The sequence below is a fragment of the Puma concolor genome, chromosome B1 (assembly GCF_028749965.1).
Source record: "Puma concolor isolate L17-30 chromosome B1, mPumCon1.1.hap2, whole genome shotgun sequence".
Taxonomy (NCBI): domain Eukaryota; kingdom Metazoa; phylum Chordata; class Mammalia; order Carnivora; family Felidae; genus Puma; species Puma concolor.
The window spans coordinates 25,757,653-25,772,764 of record NC_141670.1 but is presented as its reverse complement, the minus strand read 5'-3'; the positions used below and the strand labels follow the sequence as shown (position 1 = coordinate 25,772,764).

Here is a 15,112-nt window from a genome sequence, read left to right as displayed (position 1 = left end):
ATTTAGCCTTCATGTATTTGGGTACTTTCCAGACTTTCTCTTGTGGTTGATTTCTAGTTTCATAGTGTTGTGGCTGTAAAATATGCGTGGTTTGACTTCAGTCTTCTTGGATTTGTTGAGACTGTTTTGTGGCCTGCCATGTAAACTATTCTGGAGAATGTTTCGTGTGCCCTTGAAATGAATGTGTATTCTGCTGTTTTAGAATGGAATGTTCTGAATATATCTATTACATTCACCTGGTCCAATGTATCATTCAAAGTCACTGTTTCTTTATTGATTTTCTGTTTTGATGATCCATTAATATAAATGGGGGTGTTAAAGTCCCCTACTATTATTGCATTACCATTGATTACTTCCTTGTGTGTTATTAGCTGCTTTATGTATCTGGATGGTCCCATGTTGGATGAATATTTACAATTGTTATATCTTCTTGTTGGATTGTCCCCTTTATTATTATATAGTGTCCTCTGTCTCGTTTCAGTCTTTGTTTTAAAATCGATTTTGTCTGATATAGGTATTGCTACTCTGGTTTTCTTTGGACATCCATTTGTATGATAAATGTTTCTCCACCCCCTCACTTCCAATCTGCAGGTGTCTTTAGGTCTAAAATGAGTTGTCTGTAGGAGGCATATAGATAGGTCTCATTTTTTATCCATTCTTTCACCCTGTGTCTTTGGATTGGAGCATTTAGTCCATTTCCATTCAAGGTTATTATTTTATTACTTGTTTTGTCGTTATTTCTGATGTTTTTCTCTGATCCTTTCTTCCCCTTTTTTCATGGTTTGCTGGTTTTCTTTAGTGATAGATTTGTCTTTATTCTTTGCATAGCTGTTGCTGATTTTTGATTTGTGGTTACCATTAAATTTCTATATAACCTCTTTGGCATGTAGCAGTCTGCATCAAGTTGATGGTTGTTTAAGTTTGAATCCATTCATTTCTCCTTTCCTCTCCAGGTTTTAGGTATATGGTTTCATATTTTACATCTTTTATTTTGCTGGTTCTTTGATTTTTTACAGAAATATACATTTTCATTGCTTTTGCTTTTCCTCCTTTTATATGTCAGTTTTGGTCTTCCCTTTCCACTGAGAGTCCCCTTTAATATTTCTGATAAGGTTGCTTTGGTAGTCATGAACTCCTTTAGGTCTTGTTTGTCTGGGAAACTCTTTATCTCTCCTTCCATTCTGAGTGATAGCCTTTTTGGATAGATACTTGGCTGCAGGTTTTTACTATTCCGCACTTTGACTATATCATGCCACTTCCTTCTGGCCTGCCAGGTTTCTGCTGAAAAAACTGCTAGTTTTCCCTTGTAAATGTCTTCTTTTGTATTGTTGCTTTTATTTTTTTTTTCTTTATCACTACATTTTACCTTTTTAATTACAATGTGTCTTAGTGTGTATCTGCTTTTCTTGATTTTTGGTGGGTGGGGGGGTTCTCTGTGCCTTTGGATCTGGATGTCTGTTTCCTTCCCCAGATGCGGGAAGTTTTCACCTATGATGTTTTCAAATACATTGTCTCCCTCTTTCTCTTTTTCTTCTGGGATCCCTATAATAGGAATGTTATTACATTTGATGGAGTCACTGAATTCCCTAAGTCTATTCTCGTTTTGCATAATTCTTTTTTCTCTCTTTTGTTCAGCTTGATTACTTTCCATTACCCTGTCTCCCAGATCATTAATTTGTTCCTCTTCTTCTTCCAGCCTGCCATTCATTCCATCAAGCCTGTTTCTTGTTTTGTTTATTGAACCCGTTCTCTGCTGTGTTATTCTTAATCTCTGTGTGAAGGGTCTCACCAATGTCTTCCACACTTTTCTCAAGTCCACTGAGTACCTTTCTGATCATTACTTTAGATTTCCGAAGGAGACTTTCAAATTACAATCAAATTTTGTCATTTCTCTTGTTGAAATACTTCAATGGTTCCTCATTATGTTCAGGACAAAATCCAGACTCCCTAGAATGCTAAACTAAGACCTATGAGATCTGACTGCTACCTACTCTTCCAGCCCCTCCTGTCCTTTCTCCTTTCCCCAAGATGGAGAGTTAAGAGTGTGAACTCTGGAATCTAACTTTCTAGGTTGAGATCCTGGCTCTGCCACTTACTGGCACCGTAACTTTGGAAAGTCACTAATATTCTCTGTGCCTTGGTTTTCTTACTGTAAAATGGGGGACATACTAGTTCCTGTTTCATATAGTTATTGGGTAGATTCTTTTTTTTTTTAACTGACTAAGGCACCCAGGTGCCCGTTTACAATTTTTTGATTTTTTTTTCAATATATGAAATTTATTGTCAAATTGTTTTCCATACAACAACCAGTGATCATTCCAAAGGTGCCCTCCTCAATACCCATCACCCACCCTCCCCTCCCTCCCACCCCATCAACCCTCAGTTTGTTCTCAGTTTTTAACAGTCTCTTATGCTTTGGCTCTCTCCCACTCTAACCTCTTTTTTTTTTCTTCCCCTTCCCCATGGGTTTCTGTTAAGTTTTTCAGGATCCACGTAAGAGTGAAAACATATGGTATCTGTCTTTCTCTGTATAGCTTATTTCACTTAGCATCACACTCTCCAGTTCCATCCACGTTGCTACAAAGGGCCGTATTTCATTCTTTCTCATTGCCACGTAGTACTCCATTGTGTATATAAACCACAATTTCTTTAGCCATTCATCAGTTGACGGACATCTAGGCTTTTTCCATAATTTGGCTATTGTTGAGAGTGCTGCTATAAACATTGGGGTACAAGTGCCCCTATGCATCAGTACTCCTTTATCCCTTGGGTAAATTCCTAGCAGTGCTATTGCTGGGTCATAGGGTAGGTCTACTTTTCATTTTTTGAGGAACCTCCACACTGTTTTCCAGAGTGGCTGCACCAATTTGCATTCCCACCAACAGTGCAAGAGGGTTCCCGTTTCTCCACATCCTCTCCAGCATCTATAGTCTTCTGATTTGTTCATTTTGGCCACTCTGACTGGCGTGAGGTGATATCTGAGTGTGGTTTTGATTTTTATTTCCCTGATGAGGAGCGACGTTGAACATCTTTTCATGCGCCTGTTGACCATCCGGATGTCTTCTTTAGAGAAGTGTCTATTCATGTTTTCTGCCCATTTCTTCACTGGATTATTTGTTTTTCAGGTGTGGAGTTTGGTGAGCTCTTTATAGATTTTGGATACTAGCCCTTTGTCCGATATGTCATTTGCAAATATCTTTTCCCATTCCGTTGGTTGCCTTTTAGTTTTGTTGGTTGTTTCCTTTGCTGTGCAGAAGCTTTTTATCTTCATAAGGTCCCAGTAGTTCATTTTTGCTTTTAATTCCCTTGCCTTTGGGGATGTGTCCAGTAAGAGATTGCTACGGCTGAGGTCAGAGTGGTCTTTTCCTGCTTTCTCCTCTATGGTTTTGATGGTTTCCTGTCTTACATTCAGGTCCTTTATCCATTTTGAGTTTATTTTTGTGAATGGTGTGAGAAAGTGGTCTAGTTTCAATCTTCTACATGTTGCTGTCCAGTTCTCCCAGCACCATTTGTTAAAGAGACTGTCTTTTTTCCATTGGATATTCTTTCCTGCTTTGTCAAAGATGAGTTGGCCATACATTTGTGGGTCTAGTTCTGGGGTTTCTATTCTATTCCATTGGTCTATATGTCTGTTTTTGTACAAATACCATGCTGTCTTGATGATTACAGCTTTGTAGTAGAGGCTAAAGTCTGGGACTGTGATGCCTGCTGCTTTGGTCTTCTTCTTCAAAATTACTTTGGCTATTCGGGGCCTTTTGTGGTTCCATATGAATTTTAGGATTGCTTGTTCTAGTTTCGAGAAGAATGCTGGTGCAATTTTGATTGGGATTGCATTGAATGTGTAGATAGCTTTGGGTAGTATTGACATTTTGACAATATTCATTCTTCCAATCCATGAGAATGGAATGTTTTTCCATTTCTTTATATATCTTCTTCAATTTCCTTCATAAGCTTTCTATAGTTTTCAGCATACAGATCTGTTACATCTTTGGTTAGATTTATCCCTAGGTATTTTATGCTTCTTGGTGCCATTGTGAATGGGATCAGTTCCTTTATTTGTCTTTCTGTTGCTTCATTATAGTGTATAAGAATGCAAATGATTTCTGTGCATTCATTTTGTATCCTGCAACTTTGCTGAATTCATGTATCAGTTCTAGCAGACTTTTGGTGGAGTCTATCGGATTTTCCATGTATAGTATCATGTCATCTGCAAAAAGTGAAAGCTTAACTTCATCTTTGCCAATTTGGATGCCTTTGATTTCCTTTTGTTGTCTGATTGCTGATGCTAGCACTTCCAACACTATGTTAAACAACAGCGGTGAGAGTGGACATCCCTGTCATGTTCATGACCTCGGGGGGAAAGCTCTCAGTTTTTCCCCACTGAGGATGATGTTAGCTGTGGGCTTTTCATAAATGGCTTTTATAATGTTTAAGTATGTTCCTTCTATCCCGACTTTCTCAAGGGTTTTTATTAAGAAAGGGTGCTGAATTTTGTCAAATGCCTTTTCTGCATTGATTGACAGGATCATATGGTTCTTATCTTTTCTTTTAGTAATGCGATGTATCACGTTGATTGATTTGCGAATGTTGAACCAGCCCTGCAGCCCAGGAATGAATCCCACTTGATCATGGTGAATAATTCTTTCTATATGCTGTTGAATTCGATTTGCTAGTATCTTGTTGAGAATTTTTGCATCCATATTCATCAGGGATATTGGCCTGTAGTTCTTTTTTCACTGGGTCTCTGGTTTAGGAATCAAAGTAATACTTGCTTCATAGAATGAGTCTGGAAGTTTTCCTTCCCTTTCTATTTTTTGAATAGCTTGAGTAGGATAGGTATTATCTCTGCTTTAAACGTCTGGTAGAAGTCCCCTGGGAAGCCATCTGGTCCTGGACTCTTATTTGTTGGGAGATTTTTGATAACTGATTCAATTTCTTCGCTGGTTATGGGTCTGTTCAAACTTTCTATTTCCTCCTGATTGAGTTTTGGAAGTGTGTGTGTGTTTAGGAATTTGTCCATTTCTTCCAGGTTGTCCAGTTTGTTGGCATATAATTTTTCATAGTATTCCCTGATAATTGTTTGTATCTCTGAGGGATTGGTTGTCATAATTCCATTTCATTCATGATTTTATTTGGGTCATCTCCCTTTTCTTTTTGAGAAGCCTGGCTAGAGGTTTATCAATTTTGTTTATTTTTTCAAAAAACCAACTCTTGATTTCGTTGATCTGCTCTACAGTTTTTTTAGATTCTATATTGTTTATTTCTGCTCTGATCTTTATTATTTCTCTTCTTCTGCTGGGTTTAGGCTGTCTTTGCTGTTCTGCTTCTATTTCCTTTAGGTGTGCTGTTAGATTTTGTATTTGGGATTTTTCTTGTTTCTTGAGATAGGCCTGGAATGCAATGTATTTTCCTCTCAGGACTGCCTTTGCTGCATCCCAAAGCATTTGGATTGTTGTATTTTCATTTTCATTTGTTTCCATTTATTTTTTAATTTCTTCTCTAATTGCCTGGTTGACCCACTCATTCTTTAGTAGGGTGCTCTTTAACCTCCATGCTTTTGGAGGTTTTCCAGACTTTTTCCTGTGGTTGATTTCAAGCTTCATAGCATTGTGGTCTGAAAGTATGCATGGTATGATTTCAATTCTTTTATATTTATGAAAGGCTGTTTTGCGACCCAGTATGTGATGTATCTTGGAGAATGTCCCATGTGCACTCAAGAAGAAAGTATATTCTGTTGCTTTGGGATGCAGAGTTCTAAATATATCTGTCAAGTCCATCTTATCCAATGTGTCATTCAGGGCCCTTGTTTCTTTATTGACCGTGTGTCTAGATGATCTATCCATTATTGTAAGTGGAGTGTTAAAGTCCCCTGCAATTACCACATTCTTATCAATAAGGTTGCTTATGTTTATGAGTAATTGTTTTATATATTTGGGGGCTCCCGTATTCGGCGCATAGACATTTATAATTGTTAGCTCTTCCTGATGGATAGACCTGTAATTAGTATATAATGCCCTTCTTCATCTCTTGTAACAGCCTTTAATTTAAAGTCTAGTTTGTCTGATATAAGTATGGCTACTCCAGCTTTCTTTTGACTTCCAGTAGCATGATAAATAGTTCTCCATCCCCTCACTCTCAACCTGAAGGTGTCCTCAGGTCTAAAATGAGTCTCTTGTAGACAGCAAATAGATGGGTCTTGTTTTCTTTTATCCATTCTGATACCCTATGTCTTTTGGTTGGCACATTTAGTCCATTTACATTCAGTATTATTATTGAAAGATACGGGTTTAGAGTCATTGTGATGTCTGTATGTTTTATGCTTGTAGCGATGTCTCTGGTACTTTGTCTCACAGGATCCCCCTTAGGATCTCTTGTAGGGCTGGTTTAGTGGTGATGAATTCCTTCAGTTTTTGTTTGTTTGGGAAGACCTTTATCTCTCCTTCTATTCTAAATGACAGACTTGCTGGATAAAGGATTCTCGGCTGCATAGTTTTTCTGTTCATCACATGGAAGATCTCCTGTCATTCCTTTCTGGCCTGCCAAGTTTCAGAAGAAAGATCAGTCACGAGTCTTATAGGTCTCCCTTTATATGTTAGGGCACGTTTATCCCTCGCTGCTTTCCGAATTTTCTCTTTGTCCTTGTATTTTGCCAGTTTCACTATGATATGTCGTGCAGATCGATTCAAGTTACGTCTGAAGGGGGTTCTCTGTGCCTCTTGGATTTCAATGCCTTTTTCCTTCCCCAGATAGGGGAAGTTCTCAGCTATGATTTCAAGTACACCTTCAGCACCTTTCCCTCCCTCTTCCTCCTCTGGAATACCAATTATGCATAGATTATTTCTCTTTAGTGCATCTCTTAGTTCTCTAAATTTTCCCTCATACTCCTGGATTTTTTTCTCTCTCTTTTTCTCAGCTTCCTCTTTTTCCATAATTTTATGTTCTAGTTCACCTATTCGCTCCTCTGCCTCTTCAATCCGAGCTGTGGTCGTTTCCATTTTATTTTGTAGCTCGTTTATAGCATTTTTTAGCTCCTCCTGACTATTCCTTAGTCCCTTGATCTCTGTAGCAATAGATTCTGTGCTGTCCTCTATACTGTTTTCAAGCCCAGCGATTAATTTTATGACTATTATTCTAAATTCACTTTCTGTTATATTGTTTAAGTCCTTTTTGATCAGTTCATTAGCTGTTGTTATTTTCTGGAGATTCTTTTGAGGGGAATTCTTCCATTTGGTCATTTTGGATAGTCCCTGGAGTGGTGCGGGACTGCAGGGCACTTCCCCTGTGCTGTCTTGAATAACATGCGTTGGTGGGCGGGCTGCAGTCAGTCCTGATATCTGCCCCCAGCCCACCGCTGGGGCCACAGACTGGTGTGTACCTTCTCTTCTCCTCTCCTAGGGGCAGGATTCACTGTGGGGTGGTGTGGCCCATCTGGGCTACTTGCACACTGCCAGGCTTGTGGTGCTGGGGATCTGGCATACTAGCTGGGGTGGGTAGGCAAGGTGCACGGTGGGGGGGGGGCAGGCTTAGCTCGCTTCTCCTTAGGTGATCCACTTCAGGAGGGGCCTGGTGGCGGCAGGAGGGAGTCAGACCCGCCGCCGGAGGGGTGGCTCCACAGAAGCACAGCGTTGGGTGTTTGCACCGTGCGAGCAAGTTCCCTGGTAGGAACTGGTTCCCTTTGGGATTTGGGCTGGGGGATAGGCGAGGGAGATGGCGCTGGCGAGCGTCTTGGTTCCCTGCCAAGCCGAGCTCTGTCGTCCGTGGCTCAACAACTCTCCCTCCCATCGTCTTCCAGCCTTCCCTCTCTCCGAGCAGAGCTGTTAACTTACAACCTTCCAGATGTTAAGTCCCGCTTGCTGTCCAAACACACTCCGTCCGGCCCCGCCGCTTTTGCCAACCAGACTCGGGGGCTCTGCTTGGCTGGTGGGCCGCCCCTCCGCCCTGGCTCCCTCCCGCCAGTCTGTGGAGCGCGCACCGCCTCCCCGCCCTTCCTAGTCTCTTCCGTGGGCCTCTCGTCTGCGCCTGGCTCCGGAGAGACCGTTCTGCTAGTCTTCTGGCGGTTTTCTGGGTTATTTAGGCAGGTGTAGGTGGAATCTAAGTGACCAGCAGGACGTGGTGAGCCCAGCGTCCTCCTACGCCGCCATCGTCCTTATTGGGTAGATTCTAAAAGTTAACGTAGGTTATATGCTTAAAACAGCCTGGATGATAGTAAATTATGAATGCGTGTGTGTGTGCGTGTCTTGCTATTATTAATTTACTTGAAGTTCATCAAAGAGAGTGTAATAGGTCTTGTTTCTTTTTTGCATATGCTGTTTTCTATGCCTAGAATCACCCACTCCCCCTTTATCTGACTTACCCTCTCTCTTCTGAACTCCTGCTCTGATGCCAGCCTTTCAAGGGAACCCTCACTGTCTGCCCCTGCTCCAGGCTGGACGAGTTACCTGTCCTATGTGCTCCTATAGTACCTGGATCATAATATTCATTACACCAGATATGGGACCAAGGCATTTGTGGTTTTGAAGAATTTTAAGTGACCTAAAGGGCTATGATGTTTAGTAATTTGTAGTGGGGTTAATTATATATATCATAAGACTATTAGGATTAAATAAGGTACAGCATACGTTTGGGGATTCAGAAGCTCTCAGGATATATCCATTCCCAAAGTCAAGCTTCTACCATATTTTAGTTTTCTATTTCTTTCTATTGTTTCTCATATTAAATTTGGGGTTCCTCAATGGACAGATTGTTTTATCTCTATCCCTAGTGCCTTATATGTTCAAGAAACTTAACTAATATTTGCTGAGTGAATGTGTAAAAGAATGAATTTTTATGTATCTCAAAACTGACTTGGCCCTTAAGCCATAATTTTGAAGTGCTGAGCCATTTCCCCAGGGAAGAGCACACATGGCTAACTGCAAAATTTCAGAAGGTTTGAGTTACAAACCTTTGCCCTAGAAGATAGTTTACTATTTATTCTGGAAAAAAGGAGAAGATAATACATTTTTTATTTATTTATTTATTTATTTATTTATTTATTTATTTATTTTTTCAACGTTTATTTATTTTTGGGACAGAGAGAGACAGAGCATGAACGGGGGAGGGGCAGAGAGAGAGGGAGACACAGAATCGGAAACAGGCTCCAGGCTCTGAGCCATCAGCCCAGAGCCTGACACGGGGCTCGAACTCACGGACCACGAGATCGTGACCTGGCTGAAGTCGGACGCTTAACCGACTGTGCCACCCAGGCGCCCCAATAATACATTTTTTAATACTAACTACTCTAGAGATATATGGCTAATATAGTTAAAGGACTCATCTGAATTCAACATTTTAAACGGAATATACTAACCTCTTTTGTCTTTGCCCAGCAACTTCTTGGAGAAGATAAAATGATTCACACATTTTCAACAGAAGCAGATTTGGGTCATAATTTAGTAAACGTGAGGAAAGTCACTTATATGTATAGGTGTTGGAAGGATGATTTGGGCATAGAGAAATCTTCCCCACCCCTGCTCCCACCCAAGTAGTTAACAGATGCCTTCTGCACTGTCTACAATTCCTTTTGTTAGCTACTTTTACTGACCCATCTTCAGTGGTGTATCTGAGAGGGTTAATTCATTTAGGCACTAATGCCTGAAGGAAAGGCATAGCCAGCCAAGTTGGCTGATGACAATGGAGTGCTTAGGTCAGGACATGGAAGGGTGAATCCTAGCAGAGAACATTTATTTTGGGGACCGGCATGAGGGCTCGGAAAACAAACGTCATCTCCTTTAGGATAAAGGTAGGCTTTAAAACTGCATGAGGAAAGATAAGATCCTTTGATTAATAGCTCTTTCAAGACCCTTCTTAAATGTTCTTCTTAAAAGTCAGGCTTTGTGGTTCTCGGTGGCACAGAGCATATACCTGATATGACTGAGAGATGACTGTGGCTTAAATGTATAGGCATATTCTGAAGACCCAGAAGCTTTCCAGAGCACATCCGGATCAGTGATAATTAGATCCGGACCAAGATTGGGGTGGAGTGGAGAGCCGGGGGGAGGTTGGGGGAAGCCACATGCATGCCCCACCCCCCACCATCCTGAGAATCACTGTATATAAGAGGTGCAGCGTGTGGTAGTGAGGTATTCACACAAAGAATACGAAGACTAGGGAAAATGGTGGAGAACTGTGAGCTACATTAAGGTCCATTTGCTTCATTTACAGATAAGGAATCCGGCCCGAGGTATTACAGAATTGGCTTTTCTGCCACACCAGGCATCTCTCCAGACCTTATTTTATACCCCAAGACTTATACATTGCAAAATGCTTTTTGGCATACAAGGTCCTTTTTTTTTTTTTTTTTTTTTTTTTTTTTTTTTTTAAGTAACTAAGTCTTCTGATGGGTTTCATGACAGACCTACTGTACTATGTACTATGAAAAAAGAAAAATTAATGGGAACAACGAAGAATAGGAGTAATTCTTAAAGTGATGCGGAAGTAGCTGGTATTATGAACAAATACTGAGCAAACAGTACTGGAATGATTTAATGCAGTTTAGTAATACTGTCTGAAATAGTATCCATTTCATTAAGCCATGGGATTCAGAGTTGACTCTCCAGGCTGGTAATTTTTCTAGGAACCAGATGAAATCATTCAATGTAATTTGGGGAGACAGTACTGTATATTTTATAGAGAGCTTAGGAATTAATTCAGAAACTGCTCTTACAGTTCTGGCATACTCCATGTATGAACAGTTCTTTCTAATCCCATCTTCCCTGGGTAGTTTATGTGGAGGTCAAGAGGTCACCCTGGGCTGTAGCTGGTTCAATATTTTTGTTACATAAAACGACATTCAGTATTTGTGTTTTTCCTAATAGGGCTTGTGTTCACTTGAACGACTCATGCAGAATTGCTTCATCGCGTGAAGGACCTCGCTGTTTGATTTCCCTCCTACTACTTTTCCTTTACATCACACACCGAGAAAGTCATGAGCAAAAATCGTCACTCTCTGAGGGTAGAAACTACCATGATTCACAAAGACAAGAAGTAAGTTTCCTGTCATCACAAGATGACTCAGGTTAGTAGCTTTTGTTATTGCAATTCAAATAACATGAGGGTGTAGGGCACTATGCAAACCTAATTATGCCCCGTGTCTCTACTTTTAAATTTATGATGATGTGATATAAAGGAAGCTGGAGTTTATTTTTGCACTAGGCAATAAAAACCAGTTTGAAAATAGTTGTACAGGGTAAGTTAAAATTGCAAGAATATATTTAGTATTTTTTTAGAGAGGAAAATGCTTTCCTCGTAAAGAGCGTTATTAAATGATCATTTTTATCATAGAAAAGTTTGCAAGCTGTACTTGGAGGTAATATGTAGATGTTAAGTTTTAAGGATTGTGGATTAAAAGGTTAAAAAAAACAAACCACAAACACTCATGTATTTTTTTATAATCAAGTCTTTGAACTGTCCTGACCAACTTGTGTTGTTGTGTTAGAATTGCAGTTTGAGGGGCGCCTGGGTGGCTCAGTCGGTTAAACGGCCGACTTCGGCTCAGGTCATGATCTCGCGGTCCGTGAGTTCGAGCCCCGCATCGGGCTCTGTGCTGACAGCTCAGAGCCTGGAGCCTGTTTCAGATTCTGTGTCTCCCTCTCTCTGACCCTCCCACATTCATGCTCTGTCTCTGTCTCAAAAATAAATAAATATTAAAAAAAAAAAAAGAATTGGAGTTTGAGTAGGTCTTTGAAATTTAAAGCAGCATTGTGTTCTCTTTTTTAATATTGTGTCTTCTGTGGGATTTAGAAATAGGAGAACAATTTAAATGCTTACGCTTGCTTTTAGTTACAAAAATGTGACTTCTATGGTAGGTCTGTAAAACAAGGGTCTACCAGGACAGGAAATCCTGAAATACAAAACACAACTGGGAAAGCTCGGTCTTAGCCCTGTTTCCTCCCAGTGCCTGTTGCCCCCTGCAGGGCATTTATGATTTCTGATCAAAGACTCGAGCACCTGTTTGTCTGGAGTAAAGTATTGTTGTCTTGCAGAAGGAGCGAAGGAAAGAGCTTAATGATACATTGATTCTACAGTTAATATTGAGTGTCTGCTCTGTGCTGAGCATTATCCCAAGCACTCTGTGATATACACAAGAGGTCATGTTCTAGTTCCTGCCCTCCAAGAGCTTCTAATCTAGTTGGGCACATATACAAAGCTGAGAGTTCAAGATGGTATCAGGAGAAATGTCCTAAGAGTGACAGAGATAATAAATATGCAGAACACAGAAAGAGTGGGGGAGCTGGTTTATACCTATGGCTCTCCATGAAGTCTTTATGGAGGCGGAAGAAGCTTGCTAGACATTGAAGGCCAGGTAAGATTTTGGAAGGGGGAGGTGATAGAGCATTTCAGATGACAGAGAACAGTCTGTTGGCTTTAGCAAAGACCTGAACGAGGAGCTCTTTTAAGACCCACTCAGGGAAGGGCGAGTAGAGGTCTTTGGGTAGAATCTGAGAATTTGAGATATGGTAGCACCAAGATATAAGATCTGGGAACACAGACTGGGACCTGGTCATGGAGGGCTTTGAATGCCAGACTAAGGAGTGCAAGATTTTTCCTACAGAGAGCAGAGGCCCCTGAAAAGTTTTCAACAGGGAGGGGATATTATTAAATGGCCATTATTAGAAAATTATCCAGCATTGGCAGGAAACAGAGATTCTAAACTGCTTTTCTTGGGTTCATGGAGGGAAAACGACAAGCTGCAGCCATGAAGCCAGGAGTAACACATATGCTGGGTGGTCCCTGCAGCCACCTCTTACTACAAGAGCACAAAGTGTCGCCAGCAAGTTAATGAGGAGGACGGGTGCAACTCCCAGTGTTATGGACACCTGAGATGAGGCGGGGGAAGGCAAGGGGGACAGAGAGACCGGAAAGTTGTAACAGCAACTCATATACTAGGTTGTGGCAGAACAAAACAGAAAGGCAGGAGACGGCAAAGATGGCGGGACTACTGCACCCGTGGTCTTCTCTTAGGCTAGCATGGTTCCCACAGGACGCTGCCATCCCAGTGTCCCCAGTGCCCCAGGGCTCCGACAAGGGTCTCTGCATCTGTTTGGGGCAAGTCCTGTCGGAACACCGGTGACCACGGTGCATCTCCTCCACTGTGGCACCCCGAGGTGCATGTTGTGGTCGCAAAGACACATTCAAGTCCGTAACGAAGTCCGTTGGCAGCAAACGTCAAAACAAACTCTCCCTCAGGCACGAAGGACGGATTTGTTGGGAGTGTACTGAGTAGCTGATAGAAGAAAGAGCTGCAAACCAAACCTCAGGAAAGGCAGCCCTTGGAAGAAACCCCGAGGATCTTTCCTTTAGGCTTGTGCCCTAAGTGATTGGGCTCCGACTACCTCTTATCAGTTTCCCAGGGGAGAGAGAATGACTGTCCTAGATCGCATCACATGTCCACCCCTGGTGTATGTGACCAGCGGACCCCAGCATCACTTGGAATCTGAGAGAGGGGCAGTTTCTCAAAGGAAGAAAGGATAAGCAGAAGTTTTTAAAAGTATTTAACCTCTAGGGGCGCCTGGGTACCTCAGTCAGTTGAGCATCTGACTTCGGCTCAGGTCACAATCTCGCGGTTCATGGGTTCGAGCCCTGTGTGGGGCTCTGTGCTGACAGCTCAGAGCCTGGAGCCTGCTTCGGATTCTGTGTCTCCCTCTCTCTCTGCCCCTCCCCTGCTACTACTCTGTCTCTCAAAAATAAATGAAACATTAAAAAAAAGTATTTAACCTTCTAAAAGTTCTGGGATTTCAAAAAATGGTCATAAGTTCATGGCTTCAGGCTTGGGGAGAAATCAGCTCTTTTGCAGAATCTCAGATTCCCAATATTATTTTTCCATAACTACCTTTGGCAGACCCTCCGCTCTTCCAAACTAAAGTTTTACTATTAAAAAACAGACAGACAAATAAACAAGTATTAACCAGAAAATTACCTCCAGCAATCCCTTCATGCTTTAGGGTCCACACATTAGTGTCCTTTCTCCCTCCCACTCTCCTTTTTTTTCCCTTTGGTAGCAGTCCATTCTTCAAACACATCAAGTGGCCTGAAGCGATTTGATTTTTATGCCCTACTGGTATTAGAAACAGGGCCTTAAGAAACATAGTGCCGTGCCCAGCTTTGGGTGATCTTTGAATTGATGCTTCTTGTAAGTGCACTTTAACTGAGTTCTAGGGTGGCGATCCCCACTTCTAGTGCACTCATTTGGGGAAGTGTTACTTTACATACAAGCAGGGCTCACGATTTCCTTTTTAACAATTTCCAGTTACACTGGAAATGAACATAATATATTAACCGCCAACGTAATACAATTCCGGACTTCTAGAGCAAGGGTTTTTAAGCTTCTTTGGCATTATTTTGAACGTTAATTTTTTAAAACAAGGGTCTAAACAAATCTCAGTAACAAGTTGTCAGAGTCTAACGTCTATGATTAATGGTAATACATTCTATGAACAATAAATATTAGAATGTATTAACTTGGTTCTGAGCCCTAATTGAAATAGATATAAAATTAATAAAAACATAAAATTCCATATTCTATCTCTTCTTTCCTATTTTTGTTTTTAATTTTTTTTTAACGTTTATTCATTTTCTGAGAGACAGAGCATGAGCAGGAAAGGGGCAGAGAGAAGGAGACACAGAATCTGAAGCAGGCTCCAGGCTCTGAGCTGTCAGCACAAAGCCCGACGCAGGGCTCGAACTCACCAACTGAGATCGTGACCTGAGCCAAAGTCAGATGCTTAACCGACTGAGCCACCCAGGCACCCCTCTTCTTTCTTATTTTTATCCCTATAAAATTGGAACTCTTAGATCTTTGTCTACTTTTCCTCCTTTCCATGTCTTGATTCTTTTGTATTAACCTATAGGAAGCACACGGTCATCATTTGATGTATGTTTGTCTTCCTTTTTCTTCTCTTTTTCTCTTCCCCTAGTGCCTTTATCCTTTTCCTTGTCATTCCGTGTTTCTCCTTTAAAAAGAAAAACTGTATTGGCACATATTTCTGGCTCCTTTCTTTGTTTTGGGGGAGAACCCTGTTTCTTCTGTTACGTATGCGTTGTTCAGGAGATTAACTGTCCAAGTATCAGGCTCCAA

The 15,112-nt window shown here is 41.2% G+C and overlaps 1 protein-coding gene across 5 annotated transcripts in view; it reads left to right on the top strand.

The window, feature by feature from the left end:
* Window positions 1–15,112, top strand: part of TRMT9B (tRNA methyltransferase 9B (putative)) — a 71,401-nt gene that overhangs the window by 34,453 nt on the left and 21,836 nt on the right. For 4 of the 5 annotated variants that reach the window (XM_086703329.1, XM_025933143.2, XM_086703328.1 and 1 more), the window contains exon 2: window positions 10,854–11,053. The gene's annotated coding sequence lies outside the window, so the exon portion shown is untranslated. The remainder of the gene's footprint in view (window positions 1–10,853; window positions 11,054–15,112) is intronic. The other variant, XM_086703331.1, reaches the window with a different exon arrangement.